The 17,510-nt window shown below is 41.7% G+C and overlaps 1 protein-coding gene across 14 annotated transcripts in view; it reads left to right on the top strand.

The window, feature by feature from the left end:
- Positions 1-17,510, top strand: part of TENM2 (teneurin transmembrane protein 2) — a 1,977,527-nt gene that overhangs the window by 720,673 nt on the left and 1,239,344 nt on the right. The window contains exon 1 of one of the 14 annotated variants that reach the window (XM_045502337.1): positions 12,289-12,727. The exons of the other annotated variants lie outside the window; for them this stretch is intronic. The gene's annotated coding sequence lies outside the window, so the exon portion shown is untranslated. Of the gene's footprint in view, positions 1-12,288; positions 12,728-17,510 lie in introns of those variants that run through there. 14 annotated transcript variants of the gene reach the window in all.

Below are 17,510 nucleotides of genomic sequence, written 5' to 3'. Positions count from 1 at the left end.
AAAAGATACTGTGTTATGAATAGACTTTTAAAAATCAACTTTATAAAGATATAATTTATGTAAAATCAACTGCATACATTTAAAGTATATAAATAGACTTTAAATTGAAAATAACTGGAGAAACTGAATAATCAAATGCATTACAAGTATCTTTGAAGTTATCTATTAATAATAAATTAAGAATATATTACTTAAATGATCATATGGTGGTAACTCTTTGTGTAGTCATATTTTTAAATTCAAGCTTGCAGGTAGAAACTTCAAAAATATATCCATGTCTTAAGACTTGATACTGCAATTTGTGTATGCTGCCACTAGATGGTGGTGTTTGCTTTAGTCATGATCACATGATCAGCCACTTACAAATTAGGTGAACTGGTATTCAAACTGTGAAAACCTAAGCCTTTTTTCATTTGTGGAAAACAAACTAATGGATTGCTTCATTGTTGGCAGACATTCCCAGTATAAGTAAGAATATAACCTGGGCTTAAACCCTGAAATAACTCAACATCCTAGCAAGGATATCAGAAATTACATAGTAAAAGAATTGTTAAATTTAAGAACTGGTAAAGAAGCACTAAGAGACCATGCTGAATTCTTCCTGGTGGAGTGTAAGAATATTTTAGAACAGTGTTTTTCTATTATGCAAAAGTTGGAAGGATAAATAGTTCACCAGATGTGGAGAAGAAAGAGAATATTGAAAGTGAATGAAAAAAAAGACATGCAAAGGTACAGAGCATGATTCATTTTTAAAAAGATAGTCTGTGTGATCAAACTTGGGGGTCCATGGTTGGGAAGAGGAGGAAGATAGTACCTGATTGTAGATTAAAAATAGATGGTCAAGAGCAAGGTATGCCCTGTTTGGTTTAAACCTCATTTTTCATGCAATAGGAAGCAGCAACTGAAGGTTTTTAAGAAAGAGATGGCATGAGAAAATTTATAAGGTAAAGAGAGTTTAAGAAATAAATTCATGGATGCAATTTTGTCTTATCAGGAAGAAACACTTCGCTTAAGGATATCCTTGTGAGGAAATGTTCTCAACAAGAATTTTCCAGTAGTCTCCTACTTCTTCTGTTTTTCCCCCTGCTAGGTTATCAAATCAATTTGTGCTGCGGTCTCTTACCATTTCCCTTAACATTCGGGGAATGGAGTAACACAAGCTTCCTTGTAAGAGCTACTGTCATATTTCTTCCTCAATACCTTCTCTCTAGCTGAAATGCGGATTGGAATATATTATAGGCTTTCTTCCCCTCTTCTCTTTTTTCTTCCAATGACCAATGGCTGTGTCCTGGGCTGTCAGAGCTCTCCATAAAGGTTTGCAACCCATTTGATCTGAGTTTGGGGGAGGAATGGGATAATTACATTTCCTAATCTAAATCCTTTAATGGCTACTTTGTTTATTACTTGCCCTTACCTTGACTGTTTGGTCTTTTTCGTAAAATGGAAGTGAGGGCCATGTGCCCTATGTCTGGTCTGTTCTAAGAATAGGTGGTCTGCTCATAGCAGGTGTTAAATGCTGCCTAAGTCTGGGTACCCTAGGATAAAGGCTACTTCTCTGTTTTCCATAGAAACTGCTTTGTGGAACTGGCTCCTCTCTCCACCTGGCTTGCCAGAAGACCAAAGGCTCACTGATAATACTAATCCTCTCTGACAATTAGTTGGCAACCTTTCCTATTAGAATATCTTTGAAGTGTTCCTGGTTGCGGGTGGGGGGTGGAATTTAGGCTGGCAGGAAAGGACACAGGCCTTTTAATCTCTCTTCTGACTACCTTATTTCTTAAACTTCATTGCACCGTGGAAGGCATTCTGCCCCTCTCAGTCACTATAACATAATCACATGGAACTTCCGAGTGCTTTTGGAAGCCCGATGGTGGAGGTTGTCTCCTTACCAGAGAAATACTGTTGGGGAAATGTAGTGAGCCCTCCATTCTTTTTATAACTCACCTCCTCACAGGTTTCTGGGCGAAGCACTAACCTGCCCTTAACCTGTTACTTCTCTGAGCATGTTTGTTGATGGCTGTGAACTGTTCAAAGTCTTCGCGGAAGGAAAAGAAAGAAAAATAGAAAGCTGAATTCCAACCCATTTACTACCTTCTATTTGAGCCGGCTCACTGTACATTCTGCCTCTCAGAACATGGAGTGTGTGAGGGGACCACAGCAGCGAAGGTTCCTGAGGCCTCTTGAAAGCACGTACAAATGAGAGCAACTTCTGAACCTTTTTGCTGCTCCTTAACAGAATTGCACACCTTGAGAAAGATCTTTCTTGATATTGCTGCCATCCCTCTACTCCTCTTCCCTCCTCCCGACTCCACCATGAAAAGCTTACTTTAAGCACCATCTTTTCTGCTGGAGAGGGCGGACGCTTAAACCACCTTGGAAACCACTGCTAGCACTTAGGTCCTGATGCATGTCCTTTCCATGGGTTAGTTCATTTCCTGTGACAACAACCCTGATGGAGTGTTAGTGCCATTTCTTTGAGGAAAAACTGAGGCTTAAGGAGGTCCCATAACTTGCCTGAAATCACTGAGTCAGTGGATGGGGAGGGTCAGATATGCTCTTCTGCATTCCTCCCTTGTCTCTGTGACTTTGGCATCCTTGTAGCTCCTATTTGCAAGGAGTATTTATTTATTTATTTACTTACTTACTTATTTTAATTATATCAGCACTACTTGAGAAACCTGCAGCCAGGAAGACAATATTTTTTTTCATTTTTTTATTTTATTTTATTTCTTTAATGTTTATTTTTGAGAGAGGGAGGGAGAAACTAGGGGAGAGGCAGAGAGAGAGGAGGACCAAGGATCCAAAGTGGGCTCTGCACTGACAGCAAAGAGCCTCACGTCAGGCTACAACTCATGAACTTTGAGATCATGATCTGAGCCAAAGTCAGCTACTCAATGGACTGAGTCACCCAGGCACCCAAGGAACACAATAAACTGTGCACACCTGCCTAACTGGATTCTAATCCCTGTACCAGATACCTATTCTCAGAATAAGCTTGCCCATTTCAGAAACTACACATTTCGTTTATCTCATTGACATTTTAATTACTGGGTTGGGGAGGGGACACAGCTGAAGCATGCAGTGAGTTTCAATGGCATTACTTTGCTCCACCCATGATGTTTGGCAATCAGGAACCTGCTACTTGGGAATTTTTTGACATGGCTTTCAACAGGCTGGGATATGTAACTTTGAGAGAGAGGAAGAAGAGAAGAAAGAGAAGGAAGAAGAAAGAATATTTGATTTTTTTTTAATGAAGCACCTACTATATTCTGGGTATTGTTAGTTGTTTTCTATGTATGGTTACAAATAATGCTCACGGCAAATCTCGAAGAGATTTTTTTCTTTGCCCCCATTTGATAAATGTAACGATTGAGGTTCAGAGATGTTAAATAATAAGGACCAAGGTCACACAGTTAGTAAGGGGCTGACATGATCTGAAACTATCATCTGAAGCCCTTGCTCTTTCATTCTATCAAGAGGCTTTTAAAGAAATAATATGACAGTTGCTTTTAGCCAAAGGGAAATTGGAGGTTCATGACCCAGGACTTCATTCTCACAATGGTGCCATGTCATTTGATAGTAATGAGGATTTTAGGGGCCTGGGTCTGTGGACAGAATGTCAGGTGATCCTGTGAGTATTAAATATAGATCTTCACTTTGGAAATGAAACTAAATCACCCTTGCTATGTGAATTAGTTTAACCAATAGGACATGTTGGCTCATTTGCTTTCTACTTATTAATCTATTAGCGAGTGGGGCGCCTGGGTGGCGCAGTCGGTTGGGCGTCCGACTTCAGCCAGGTCACGATCTCGCCGTCCGTGGGTTCGAGCCCCGCGTCGGGCTCTGGGCTGATGGCTCGGAGCCTGGAGCCTGTTTCCGATTCTGTGTCTCCCTCTCTCTCTGCCCCTCCCCCGTTCATGCTCTGTCTCTCTCTGTCCCAAAAATAAATAAAAACGTTGGAAAAAAAAAAATTTTTTTTAATCTATTAGCGAGTTATCAGACATATAAGGGTAAGATTTAGCTGGAATTTCTCTCTCTTACTTCTCCTTATTGTCCTCTTTGCTCTTTCCCCCTATCCTTGCTCCCAGCATCATGGCCAAATTAGACAGCGTCAATTACAAGCTGTCTCATGACCTTGGGTGGTCATTTAACCTTTCCAGACTTTAGTTTCTTTACAAAGTGTTTATAGCAACGGTCTCTCAAACAGTTGTTTTGAGGAGAAAATGGGTTAATGTATACAAAGTAGTTTCACAATACCTAGACTATAGTAAGCTCTTAGTGAAAGTCCGTGTTATTCCTCAAACCAATAGGTGTCAATCTAGACCTGCTGCAAGGAGCTCAGGGTCCTTTGCTACGAAGCAAATGGAATTTCCCCGGTAGAAGATATCACTAATTTTCATCATGATGCCCCTCTCTTGTATGATTATGTTTAAAATATAATTTTATATTTGTTTTCAGGGACTTTGTTTCTTATTCCATGCTTAGTGGCATCCCGTCTCTCTCTTTTCTCTAAAAATAGTCCCCACACCATGTCTCCGTGAGGGCACGTGAGCTGCTGAGCAACCTGGGAGAATAACAAACCTGGTAATGTGGAAAACTGAGGGACAAGGAAAAATAACAATTATGTAGCCCTCACCAAATGTTTCTCATCTTGAAAGTGCTTTGAAAACATTAACTAATTAATTAATCAAAAAGAATTTCTACCAATCAGTGAAAACGCTCCTTACAATGTTTTTAAGCCTCTTAAAAAGTATTATTTATTCAATGATGTTATTTCTTCAGCTTTTCTTTCTTTCTTTCTTTCTTTCTTTCTTTTCTTTCTGAGAGAGAGACATTTCAGGAGATTTTGCAGAATCTCTGCACAATTATCTCCCTCGTCGCATTCCAGAAAGCATGAGCATGGGAACATACACACAGACACAAAATTTTCTTTTAGAACCAAGCCCCTTGACATTAAACACATTAAAATATTATATAAGATTCTTTAATCTACTCTGCTGACCAGCTTTTTATTGACCTGACAGTAAAGTCGAGACTAGAATTTCTGTTGAGTGTCAAGTATCAATGTGACCTGTTACATCTTTGTATTTTCCTGTCTCCCCCCCCCAACCTGGGAGCCCCCTAAAAGCTGCAACTTTGTTGCCATATTCTTAGAGTCTAGCTACTGTTAGTGCTTCCCCAACCTTAGCCCTATTCTCTAGCCTACAAAATGTAACTTAATCTCTTTGTGACATAGCAGGAGAGTAGTAATAATAATCTTATGTTCATTAATTCAGCAGATATTGAGCATCTGACATTCATTTATTTATATATTCCTATAGCATACACTTTTTCATTGCAAGTCTTTGTGTGAATCATGGTGATGGATTCAAAGATGATCCAGACAGGGTTATTGCATTCAAGGAGTTTGTTGTCCAGCAGGAAAAATAAGGCAAGAACATAAATAATCTTAATATAAGGGGGACATGATGTACCCCTTCAACAAGGTTCCTTTAGAAAGATGGGAGAAGAGTTCTGGCTGGGGCATTCAGGGAGGAATTTTGGAAGGAGGTGACACCTGATGGGGGTCTGAAAGAGGAACTGCCCTATGGAAATGAGGAAGGAGGAGATATTGTTCCAGACAGAATGAAACTAAGAAGGGAAACCATGGAGAAAGGAAAATCTACTTGTATGGGAGTCACTGATTTTGACTTAGAGCTGAGGTGCTGGGAGAATGTTAGAGGGCGTAATCTGGGAAGTGAGGTTTGGCTCTGTTTGGAAAATGCATGGCATGTACAGCACTCTATTGTGTCTCCATCAGCAACAGCCATTATTAATCAATCTCAGCACTCAGCATAATGTAGATCCTGTGGATGTGGCCTCCAAAGCCCTCTTGAGACCCCGTCCAGTAGTCACTGCTAATCAAATGAATCAAAATGCATTCGTTCAGGAGAGGAAAAACACATGCCACTTCTGAACCACAACATGGAGAGCCGTTTCTTTTCTTTTCTTTTCTTTTCTTTTCTTTTCTTTTCTTTTCTTTTCTTTTCTTTTCTTTTCTTTTCTCTTCTCTTCTCTTCTCTTCTTTTCTCTTCTTTTCTTTTCTTCTTTTCTTTTATTTTCTTTTTTAATGTTTATTTATTTTGAGAGATAGAGACCACACTGGTGGGGAGGGGCAGAGAGAGGGAGAGAGAGAATCCCAAGCGGGCTCCACACTGCTAGCACAGAGTGGGACATGAGGTTCGAACCCAGGACCTAATGAACCCAGTGGGGTCATTACCTGAGCCAAACCAAGAGTCGGACACTCAAGTGACTGAGCCACCCAGGAGCCCCCACAACATGGAGATTTGAAACTGATAAGCTGAAAACTCTAGCCTTTACTTTTTTGGCATCAGATAGTAATCAAGCATGGATTCAGAATCAACATCATTAATAACATTTGCTGGTCTACATTATTGTCATCTGAAGATACTCGAAGTTCTGTTGAAATGTGGGTATTTGGAGACTTACCCATGTATTAAATTAAGCCTTCAACATATTTTATATAAAATTTACATTTTGTCTCCTGTTTTTTAATTATGTGGTTATCAGTTTCTGCTTCACGTTATTTTCTAACAAGAGCAGCTTGCCTGTTATTTTCTGATTCTCTATGGGTTTGTAAATCCAGACCTGTTAGAATACTACATAAAACTCAAGCACATCGGCTCTGAGCAACTGTGTGAGGGGTTTTCAGGATTGAAATTCCAATGCTATTCCATCTATGTGAGCTGTTCAGACATCATTTCTTTTTATCTGACTGATTTCTGGAAAGATGAATGATTACTCTACAAGATGCAATCTCCACACTTAAGTTACAGAACCAAGACTACCATTCCTTATCCTTTTCTATAGAAGATCTTATGCAAAAATGCAAATGCTGGCACATGTGTGAACTACTCGGCACGAGCTTAATCTAGCTGGTTGAGATCACATTTTGAAGGGTCTTTCCTGTCCTCTCTTAAAAGCAGAAAATCATAGCTTCGACTGAATCTTCAAAAGGATGTTGACAGATCCTGGAAACAAACATGGCAAACTGCAGTGATTTTATTTTATTTTTTTTTCCACGTTTATTTGTTTTTGGGACAGAGAGAGACAGAGCATGAACGGGGGAGGGGCAGAGAGAGAGGGAGACACAGAATCAGAAACAGGCTCCAGGCTCTGAGCCATCAGCCCAGAGCCTGACGCGGGGCTTGAACTCACGGACCGCGAGATCATGACCTGGCTGAAGTCGGACGCCTAACCGACTGCGCCACCCAGGCGCCCCATTGCAGTGATTTCAAAATGCGCATTTCGTCTCTCCTTCTAAGTTTCCCATCTTTAAGAAAGTAAGAATCTTCCAAAGTGTATACCCTGTAAAGGTTTCTAGGAAATCGAAGGGAATATCTGTCGAGAGAGAATGATCTGGGAAATGGTTGACAAGTTCCTTGCAGCGCTACTTACCGGCAAAAGGAATAAGGCGTATCAAAGGAGACGCAGAATCCGTAGCTCCAATGACACCCTTTTGGATGGGTTCCTCCCACTAGGCTCCATATGCATCACTTTTCCAATTTGCAGAATAAACTAAATCATGTTCCTTTAGAAAGGCTGTCTTACATGAGTTTAGTTTCCTAGGAGGATAGCAGTATCACTATACACGGAGGGTTGTGCACACCAAGTGCAAAGAAGCCTCCTCCCTCACCCCACCTCTCCCCACTTCCAGTTCCACGTGCAGAGGAATGTCAGAAGTTCAAGGCAGCAGAATGTAGAGTTCACCACACAGGTTTTGGCATCAGACAGACCTGGACTTGCACCCTAGCCCTATTACTCCCTGGTTGTATGCCTTTGCCGTAAGTGGCTTGCCTTTCAAGAGCTTCTGTTTCTTCATCCATAAAATGGGAATCATGACTGTACCTTCCTCAGAGAATCGCGATGGGTGATAACAGCAGCAATCTCCATGAAAGCAGTCAACATTTCAATTATTAGGGGACTTCTCAAAAACCTTTCAAGTTCACATCCCAGGGCCAGAGTAGAACGTCCGCCAACATTCCAAGTTTTCAGCACAGTTTTCCTTGAAGATTGCCCTTCATGACTTTCTTAATGGGTTATTCTCATCACGAGTTAAAGATTCTGCTGCTCTCATGAGAAAAATCAAACTAATGTATATGTAGGAAGGGGTTACAGAGAATCCCAGAGAGCTTTCTGCCTCCTGAAACATTCTCTAGGGAATAAATTTATTCTTAGAGTGAAGGAAGGAGGGGGTAGTATTTAACATCTTCTTAACAATCCCTCACTCATTTTATTCATCAGATTTCAGTGCAGGGCAAGTTAATAGCCAAACAAATACAGGAGACAAATCCATAGTCAAGGACTGGTATGTAGTTACAGCTGGTGTATGTGTCTATAGCTGCCAGGTATGTAAATAGATGAGTACAATTTCTGGATGTTTTTTGTGTGCACCTACAGAGAGGACAGAACAGAGAGATGAATACTAGAAACAGGGTAGAAAATGCATGGAATTGAGATATTTTTCCATATCTAAGCATCTCATTCTTCTAGACTACTAAGAATTCTCATAGGCTGGGAATCTCTGCAGAAGGCTACCTACAGACATCCCATTTTGCAGTAATACTCCAAAATGGAAAAAATAGTTAACAAAAGCTTCCTATTTGTAATCAAAGTCTCTCCTTGTCACTGAGCATGCCCAGTAGTCTGAAAGCAGAATTGTACAAAATGCAGTTTTTACTTTGCTCTGGTTTGTAACCACTGCTGCTGCTGCTGAAAATTAGCAGGCAGGCAGGCTGAGGCATTGGGTTCAAGATGAGGCCTGAACAGGCAGAGGAACAGGGGCCTGAAGGGAGGTGGAGCCCAGAGGAATGGTAACAGGTAGGAAGGGTGGCGCCATAAGCTTTGCTGGTTTCACTGCAGCAGCTCCTTGCTGAGTGAGGACTTCCCTGGTTCCCCCAGCCAGAAACCTCTGAAGATCTTGGATACTCTTGTCTGCCACTCATGACATTCTATACCATGAGTTTGCAGTGAGGAAGTCCTGGGTTTAAAATCTACCTCTGCATTATGACACTGGCTGTGACCTTGAGCAAGTAACTTTCAGTCTCTGAATCTCATAATCCTTGTAATATTTGATGAGAGATAGAAAAGGCACAGCAGTGGCTCTCCCTTTGGACAGTTCCAGATAAAGCCTCCAGCACTGTAGCATGGCTCAACTGTGAATCCCCCAGTGACCACCCCAATCCTAATTTCCCCTGAATTTCTTAAGTCAACCTAGGTTAAAATCCTAGCTCTGTGACTTTCTAGCCATAAGACATTGCACAAGTTGCTTGTGTGTATGTGTGTGGAAGAGAGAGGGAGTTTCATGTCTGCCAGGTACTATTGAATAAAATGTAAAATAAAAAATGGGTATATAACTTTGTCCCTGTAGTTTACAGTCAGGTGGATTTGTTTTTATTGGGAGGGGCTTAGTTTCCTTATCTGCAAAATGGAAATAACAACACTTTGCCAGAGTAAGTGTTGTTAAAGTTAACATAAGAAAAGTTCTGAGCAAGGTGCCTGACATATGGGGGGGGGGGGGTGCTCAGTAGTCGGTTACGAAATCCTAGTGTATGCCTTCTCTGTTTTTGCAATTTTGAATTGTCTGTATCTTCCTTCATGCCATCCCCAGCAATCTGTCTACTTTATTTCCCATGAGCTGCTTTCATGTGGTCTGTGGCTGCTGGATAACACTAGACAAGCAGTAGAGCCTGAGGTCTGGGCTGTGGACTTCAGTCAGCCAGACCTGTGTTGGAGTCCTTCTCTGCCACTTATCCAGATGTGTGACCTTGGGCAAGCTACTTAACCTCTGTCAGCCTCATTTTGACTCGTCTGTTAAATGGAAAGGAAAACAGTTCCTACCCTAAGAATCATTATTCCTATTCCAAGAGTAGTTTGTGTGTGTGTGTGTGTGTGTGTGTGTGTGCATGTGCATGTACACATGTGTGTGAAAGAAGGAGATGGATCAAGAGAAAGTTTAACATCTGTCAGGCTCTATAAGGTTGATGGGAAATTACAATAGACAAATTTCCGTCCTCTTGGAGGTTACACTCTAGGGGGTTGAGTGCACTGAGCAGACATATACTATCGAAATCCTAGCACAAAAGGAAAAAATAAAGAGTTAAATGATGGCATGATGCCATGAAAGCCCATGGTAAGGGGGATTTGACTCAACCAGAAAGGTCACAGATGGCTTCCCTGAAGAGGTGACAGTGGAACAGAGAGCTGAAGGACAAGTAGGAGTTTGTCAGATGAATGTGGAAGGAAGCTATCTTCCTGGGAAGCTCTCACTCAGCATCATTAGCATATGAGCATCATCGTGCTAGACTCTAAACTCAGAGTACTGGCATGTGTCTTTGTCATCTTCTGTCACCTCTAAGACAGCACCTTGAAGGAAGTAAATGCTTAGTAAATATAAATATTTGTTGAACGAGTGGATGTTAGTAGGAAATCAATACATGTTTGTTGAATGAAATAAAAAGTAACTGCTATGCCCTCATCTCATGGCTTTATTTGGATTGCAGTTAAGGAAGACACATAATTTAGTAAAGACAACATGTAGCTTGGAGTCAAACAAACTACACCCCATCATTCAGACCCTTTCACCTTGGGGAAGTAACAGGACATCTCTGTTTCCGTCTCCTCCTGTAAAATGAGAATAAGCATAGCTTCTTTACAGGGTTATTTTGAAGTTTACTTATTTATTTTGAGAGAGAGAGAGAGAGAGCATGCACTTGAGTGGGGGAGGGGCAGAGACAGAGAGGAGGAGAGAGAGAATCCTAAGCAGGCTCTGCATTGTCAGTGCAGAGCCCAATACTGGGCTCAAACCCAACAACCCTGAGATCATGACCTGAGCAGAAACCAAGAGCCCAATGCTTAACCTACTGAGTCACCCAGCCACCCCTACAAGGTTACTTTAAAGATTATACTGGTAAGTATGTAATACTTAATAAAAGGGTTTGCCATTGTGTTGGACAATGGCAAATTGCAGGCATGCAGCTTTTCAAAGATTTGTAGGTTGCTGAAGACAGGCCAGGTACAGCTTGAAAGCCAGAGGGTGTTATCACCCAAACATCCACGGCCCTTTCTCTTGCTGGAAGTGTCTACAGCTCATCAATGCACTGTGTTCCATCTCCAGTGTCTGAGTCAGAGCACCAGGTTTGGATTCCCGGATCCACTGGTTGTCATTCACTGGCAGTTGGTAAAATATACTGGGACCTCAGTTTCCTCCTAGGGTTGCTCATATAGTGTTTGGGAAGGATAAAATCAGGTATTTCATGGGCATCAGGTAGCACAGAGCCTGCACAGGATAAGTAACCAGTATGTGTTAGCCGTTACTATTACCACTGACAGGCCCTCTGGATTTTCTGGCAACTACCTTGTAACTGAATGAGCTTTTCCTGGGCCGGGAATCACTTCCTTTTGGAATTTCCTTTATGAGGGGAAGAAAAGCAAATCCTCTCTGAGGTCTGGATGCCTAGCTTCCCAGCGCCACGCCCTCTAGGGCAGGTTCAGGGCCACGGAGCAGTCCAGGTGAGGCAGGTTAGCAGGGACTAAAGGCACTGGAACCTCCGCTTTTTCCCTCAAGAAGCCGCCCAACTTGGCTCTGCCCCCTCTCCGCGCTCCTAACCCTGGAAGGCGTGTTCTGGGTTCCAGCCCAGCACTGGGCATGCTCGCAAGTCAAGGCTGGCTTGGGTAGTCCGCAGGACGCGCCGGCTTGCTATTCCCCCCTGAGTGCAGGGACCCGGGTGCAGCTTCGGTGCGTCAGGTTTCGAAGAACTGAATCCTTGGTGCGTGCAGGCAGGGAACCGAGCTGCTCCTGGCCAACCCCAGAGCGTAGCTGAACTCTGCACCGCCCGGGGTTTGCGCACTCAGTGTCTGGTCTCGGAAACGCCCGGTCGGGGTTCTCTCTGCAGACAAAGGGGTGCACGTGCCCCTAACGCCCCTCTCTCGTAGGCGTGAACCCCTCCCTGGTCCTGTGCTCCGCAGCCCCAGCAGCTACAGCCCCGGCGGCCGCGGCCTGTGCGCGCACTCGGGGCCCGGGGATTGGCTCACACCCCCCATTCGGGGCTGCGCTGGCTGGCTGGCGGGCGGTGAGCGGCGGCTCCGTGTGTGTGTGTTTGTGTGTGTAGAGGCGGGGGGCTGGGGGGCGACGGTGCGCGCGCGCGTGCGTGTGTGCATGTGTGTGTGCGCGTGTGTCTGTGCGGCGCGCGGGCGGGCGCGTGTGTGCGCGCAAGGACTCGCGTGCAGGAGCCACTGGGTGTGCGTGCGTGTGTTATGGGTTTGATTCCAGAGCAGGTTGCACATTGGTCCTGGGTGGCTCGCAGGCTCAGGTCGTGCTTGGGCGTCCTCCTCCTAATCGTTTCCGAAGTAGCAGCACCAGCAGCAGCAGCAGCAGCAGCAGCCGAGGCGGCAGCGGCAGCAGCAGCTTAGCTGCACAGCGGGAAGAACTGTGCAGAAGCGAGCACCGTTTGGGGAGTCCGGGGGGCGGGTAAGAGGGAGGAGGGGGAAAGCCTGTCTTGGTCTTTGGGATTATTTTTCCCCTTCTTTCCCTCTTTCCTGAGGGTGTGTGTTGCCCCCTCGAAGTGAAGGAATTTTGCTCCAAAGCGAGCTGGGACCGAAGACTCTAGGCTAAGTTATCTCTCTATGTAGATGGTGTCAGGGAGCGAAGCTACTGACCGAGCCGCTGGTAAATGTTTTTCACTTCTTACTCTTTAATGCTGAAGGCTTTTTCCCCCCCTTTTCTTTCTTCCTTGTTTCCTTTCTGTTGCTCCTCATTCTGCAATCGCTCCTGAATCAGCTGCAGTTCTCTTTTTTCTCTCTCCTTGCGTTTGTGCAGTTTGCAACTTGTTTCGTGGTTTTCTGTGTATTTTTTTTTTCTCCTTCATCCTCAGATGAATGCTGGAACATTTAAAATCGGCACTTCGGGAGGTCATCATTAGTTGCATGAGTTTCAGGGGGGAGGGGAAAGATTGGTAGAGCAGACTGTTATTTCTCTGCAGAAGGACTGCCGGTTTCTCTCTAATGTTCATCGCAATTATAGGGATTTTTTTTTTAGGATGCATTTTAACGTTGCATTGATGTTTAAGGTTATCCTTCTCCAGGATTACAATGCATTTTGACTCAGTTTTGACAGCATGACAGATGCCAGTGATTCCAGAACTACTGTATGGTACATGCTGGCTAAAATATTCAAAATTGGGGGAAGGATCATTTGCATTCCAAAAGAGAATTTTTAAAAATGCTGGTTTGCATCACATTGGTGCAGATTTGCAGGAGGCAATATAATAGACACCACTACTTAATGTTGCTTGCGAAGATAATAAACATATAAGTGGTTTAGTGTATCACATACTGTCCTGTTCTCCAGTGATTGAGCTATTGCTAAATTTACTTAATAATAAATTTAGGTCTGTGGAGAAGAAGAGAGATTGCTGGTATGGTTTTATTCAAAATTGTGAGATGTGTATAGCAGTATCTAACGCCAAACCAGCCCTCTCTTACATCTTACTTGAAGTGGCATCATGTCAATTGGGGAGGGGAAGGGCAGTTTCTACCATACACATGGAATAAAATTATTTAAAATAGCCAGCATAATGCATGCAAATTGAACTCTAACTCTTTTCTTAAAAATAGAACTGACTCTGTAACTCTTGCTTCCAGGATCTGTTTTAAATATTATTTAAAAATTAATATACAACAGTTCTTTAATGTGTTGCTATCATTTAAGTTCTTTGGAGGGTTCTTAGCTGTTACCATGTTTAATTTGTTTTGCTCTTTCCCCCCCTAAGTTTTCAGTTGCAGTTCAGTAGAGAAACTGATGGGTCAGTAAGTAAAGGCAAATCAGCAGTTTAAAAAGAAATCAGTTTATAGTTGTAAAATTTCTGCTAAGCCATGGGAAAATGAGCTACAATAATGACAACATAAATGTAGGGAGGGAAGTCTGGGATAGAGCAGGTTGTATTTTTGATATGTATATTATTATCTTGAGGAGCTCTGAACTCTAGACTGAGATGAGAATATCCAGTTGAGGGGTACTCTGAGGCTCACAGATTTTATAAAGGGAAAGTACTGTTATTTAAGGAAGCCTGTTTCTGCTTTGTGGTTGCCACATCACGGAGCAGCGGGTTACCTGTGTACAAAGAATATGTTTGCAGTAATACTGTTAAACTTTGTTTTAATGTAAACTTAGCTGCTGTTGGAAGAACAGCATAAAACAGTGCATGCAGCCTGTTCAGGACTGAAGAACAAAAACAAACTGTAAATTCACTCAACTGGTCAGACCCTCTTTTTCACAGAGGAAATCCAAGACACCATGCAAATTCACCTGTTCTGGGTTGCCTGTGTTGACAAAGGCTTTTCTTGAAACTGTGGACAGGATTCCTGAGATCTAAAGCTTATTTCTACTTTTGTAGTTTGCTGATGATAATAAGGCATTTTATTTAGAATGAAAGCTCAGCTTACTCATAGGTCCTTTGAGATGGCAAAATTGCTATTTTAAAATATTTTCAAGGACCCTCTCTTGAATTTACCATTTTGATCAAGTTTTGGGAAGAGGGGGGAGGACTCAACTTCCATTAATTAGCATCACAGCTCTCTTTGAGTGAGCATTTGTTTTGTCTGGGTACCAAAGAAAAATGAATACATATAGTAAACTATGATCCTGAGAAGCCAAGTCTTCTAAAGCATCATGATTTTCTCATTCTAGGACCCAAACCAGAGAGCAGTTTACCCCATGCTGAGCAGCTGTATTATTTCTTTGGCATATTCTACACACATGGGCACAAACACCTAACTGCCCAGGCTAAGGACTCATTTTATGTGGCCTATGGGGCAAGATTTCTAATTGTTATGTAATGTATTCAGAGCATGAATTCACTTAGGAAACATCACAGTTAGCTTCAGTAACAGCATCTTTACTAGCTGTGAAGACCGAGAGAGTTCATTGATTTAGGGAACATACTCTTTCCTACTGAGGTGGGTTTTTACCCACCCACCCCTCTTTGTGCTTCCAGTTTCCTGGCAACTTCCGGAAAGCTTGGAGAATTTATGTTAAAATATTAAACATACCTACATTTTGAGTGTAGCGCCTGGTTAGATGACTGTTCAACCAGTGGGATTTGTAATTACTCTTCTATGGGTCTGTGTGGTATAGTGTTTGTGGCCTGTCAGTGGTTTTATTATTATTGTTATTATTACATTTTCCATTGAATCTTAACCAAGCTCATTTTAATTTTCTGGGCCTTGTATTGATCTCAGGTTATGTATCAAAGTAATTCCATATTTTTATCATGCTTGTTGATAAATGAGAGAGTTTACTTTCAGTTGGTGTTTGTGTTGAATTTCTGCATTTCCAAACATCATGGGGAGAAGGTAACTTAGTTTGGGGGAGAAGGCTATATATAGAAAGAGACTGTTGGCTTATGGAACTTGACAGTCACATTTGCCTCTATTATTAGGGTTCCTATTTTCATTTTGATAAGAGTGGAGGTTTCTCTGCATGTATGAGGTGTTTATTATGCTAGAGCTACTGAATGTTTCTTAAAAGTAATTGCTATCCTTTTCATTGTGTAATTGAATGGAACTTTGAACTACTTGTGTGTTCTTAAGGAAAACCTGTATTGGCACGCTTTTCCTTTGTTTTCTATTCTCTGTAGACTAATTTTGAGAAGTGATTTTTGGTTAAATATGGTCAAGGTCATTGGCAAGGGCCTTTATCCCTCCCTACTTAAGAACTCAAACTTAAATTCAAAGTCAGATTTAAAGAGACAAAATTTACATCAAGCTACTACCTCAAATGGGGCTATGTGAAAAAGTATATGTTTTGTCTCTCATCACTTTGGGTAAAGCAAAAGTTTTGTTGTTAGTAGTGCTGATCTACTCACAGTCAGAAACCTCCATTCTGCCCTTACAGTGCACACACCAAATTGACAACCTTCAGGGGAGATGGCAAGAACGTTTTTTTGTTTTTTGTTTGTTGTTTTTTGTTTTTTGTTTTTTTGCAGGGGGCTAGGAGGCAGGTGGGTGTCTTTTGATATGTTCCAAATGGAAAGGGACATAGGAGTGTTTCATAAAATGTGATATAGTATCTAATTAGATAATACCTCATTTAAAATTTGTGAACCCAACAGAAATCTTAGAAGTCTTTTGTGGTGAGAGCAAATAGTAGCTGTTTCAAAGTATCTCTTTGTGCTACGTTCCTATTTTGCTTTATAAAAGGAACATTCACATTGTTCAAGACTTTGTTGTATTGGTAACATATTTTTTTTAATTCATTTGGATTATTTTCTCTACCTAACGAATATAAAATACTTTTTTTTTTTTACTTAAGGTAATAATTTTAGCTGTGTTAAGAGTACCCTACTCTTGTTTCTGAAAGATTTCATAAAGTTGAAGAGGTATAAAATCTTTTCTCTAAAATTCATGTTACTCAGTGCCCCAGTCTATTTAGTATACTATGTACTACAGTGTGATTTTGCACTTGAAATATTGCAACCTTTTCTTCTGAATTCTTATTAAGAAAAAAATGGCACACCTTGAGAAATAGTTTGTAAATAAAGTTCCTTCATTTTTGCTGAAGGACTTTAATTGGCCCACCTCCCCTAAATGTAGAATTAGAAGCCTTTTAGACCGAAAGGATTATCAGGGGGAAAAAAAAAAAAAAGTACAGTTCTGTTCTGTTCGGCAGCAGTGTGCATGAAAAGAGAGCGGGCATTTCAACTCTTTTCATCTAAGTTTAGTGAATAGATCTAGAGAGTGAATAATACAGTTGTATGTTAAAATGAAATCTATTTTCCCAAGTAAAGACTCCCCACGCCTCTCCCCGGACAATATGAATTGACCTTTGACTCTGGTGGAACAGTTTTCCTGTGTTCCTCATCTCATCACTGCTCTGTGGCTCCCACCAGAATATTGGTGATGGGTGCTAACGATACCGCATCTGTCTGGGGAAAGTGTGAGTGCTTGGTTTGGGAGGAGAGAGGTGATATCTTTAGAAGTTGCCACTTCTCGGGCCTTGGCTGCAGTCCTGGAGGAGGCTTTGTGCTTCTTGCTATTTATTTAGATCACCTGTGAAGATTCCCCCCACCCCCAGCTCCCCCTTTCATTAATGTAGTTCAGCAGCAGGTTATTGTAATTCAAACAGGATGCTAGATTTCTCAGTTTGGCTGTCCTTATTATTGTATTAGTTGGTGATTTCTGAAATGTGATGCAGATCTGTAAAAGTTTGGAACTCGGCTTTCCAGAAGACATTCTGCTTAATTGTTCTGATGATTAAATGATTTAACTAGATAGGCTCAAGCCTGTTAAAAAAAAAATATTAGAAATTTTCTATGATCCACTTCTGTTCATATGGCCTTGGTAAAGTACTTGTTTTTAAGTTCTATAAAAGGGAGTTGTGGACTCTGTAAAATAAAGGACTTATTTATGAATTTGGTTCAAAAGAATAAATCATTTCTTTTGTTTATTTAGGT

The sequence above is a fragment of the Leopardus geoffroyi genome, chromosome A1, assembly GCF_018350155.1.
Source record: "Leopardus geoffroyi isolate Oge1 chromosome A1, O.geoffroyi_Oge1_pat1.0, whole genome shotgun sequence".
Classification (NCBI taxonomy): domain Eukaryota; kingdom Metazoa; phylum Chordata; class Mammalia; order Carnivora; family Felidae; genus Leopardus; species Leopardus geoffroyi.
Note: the sequence above shows the minus strand (reverse complement) of the source record. Positions and strands in the feature narration are given on the sequence as shown.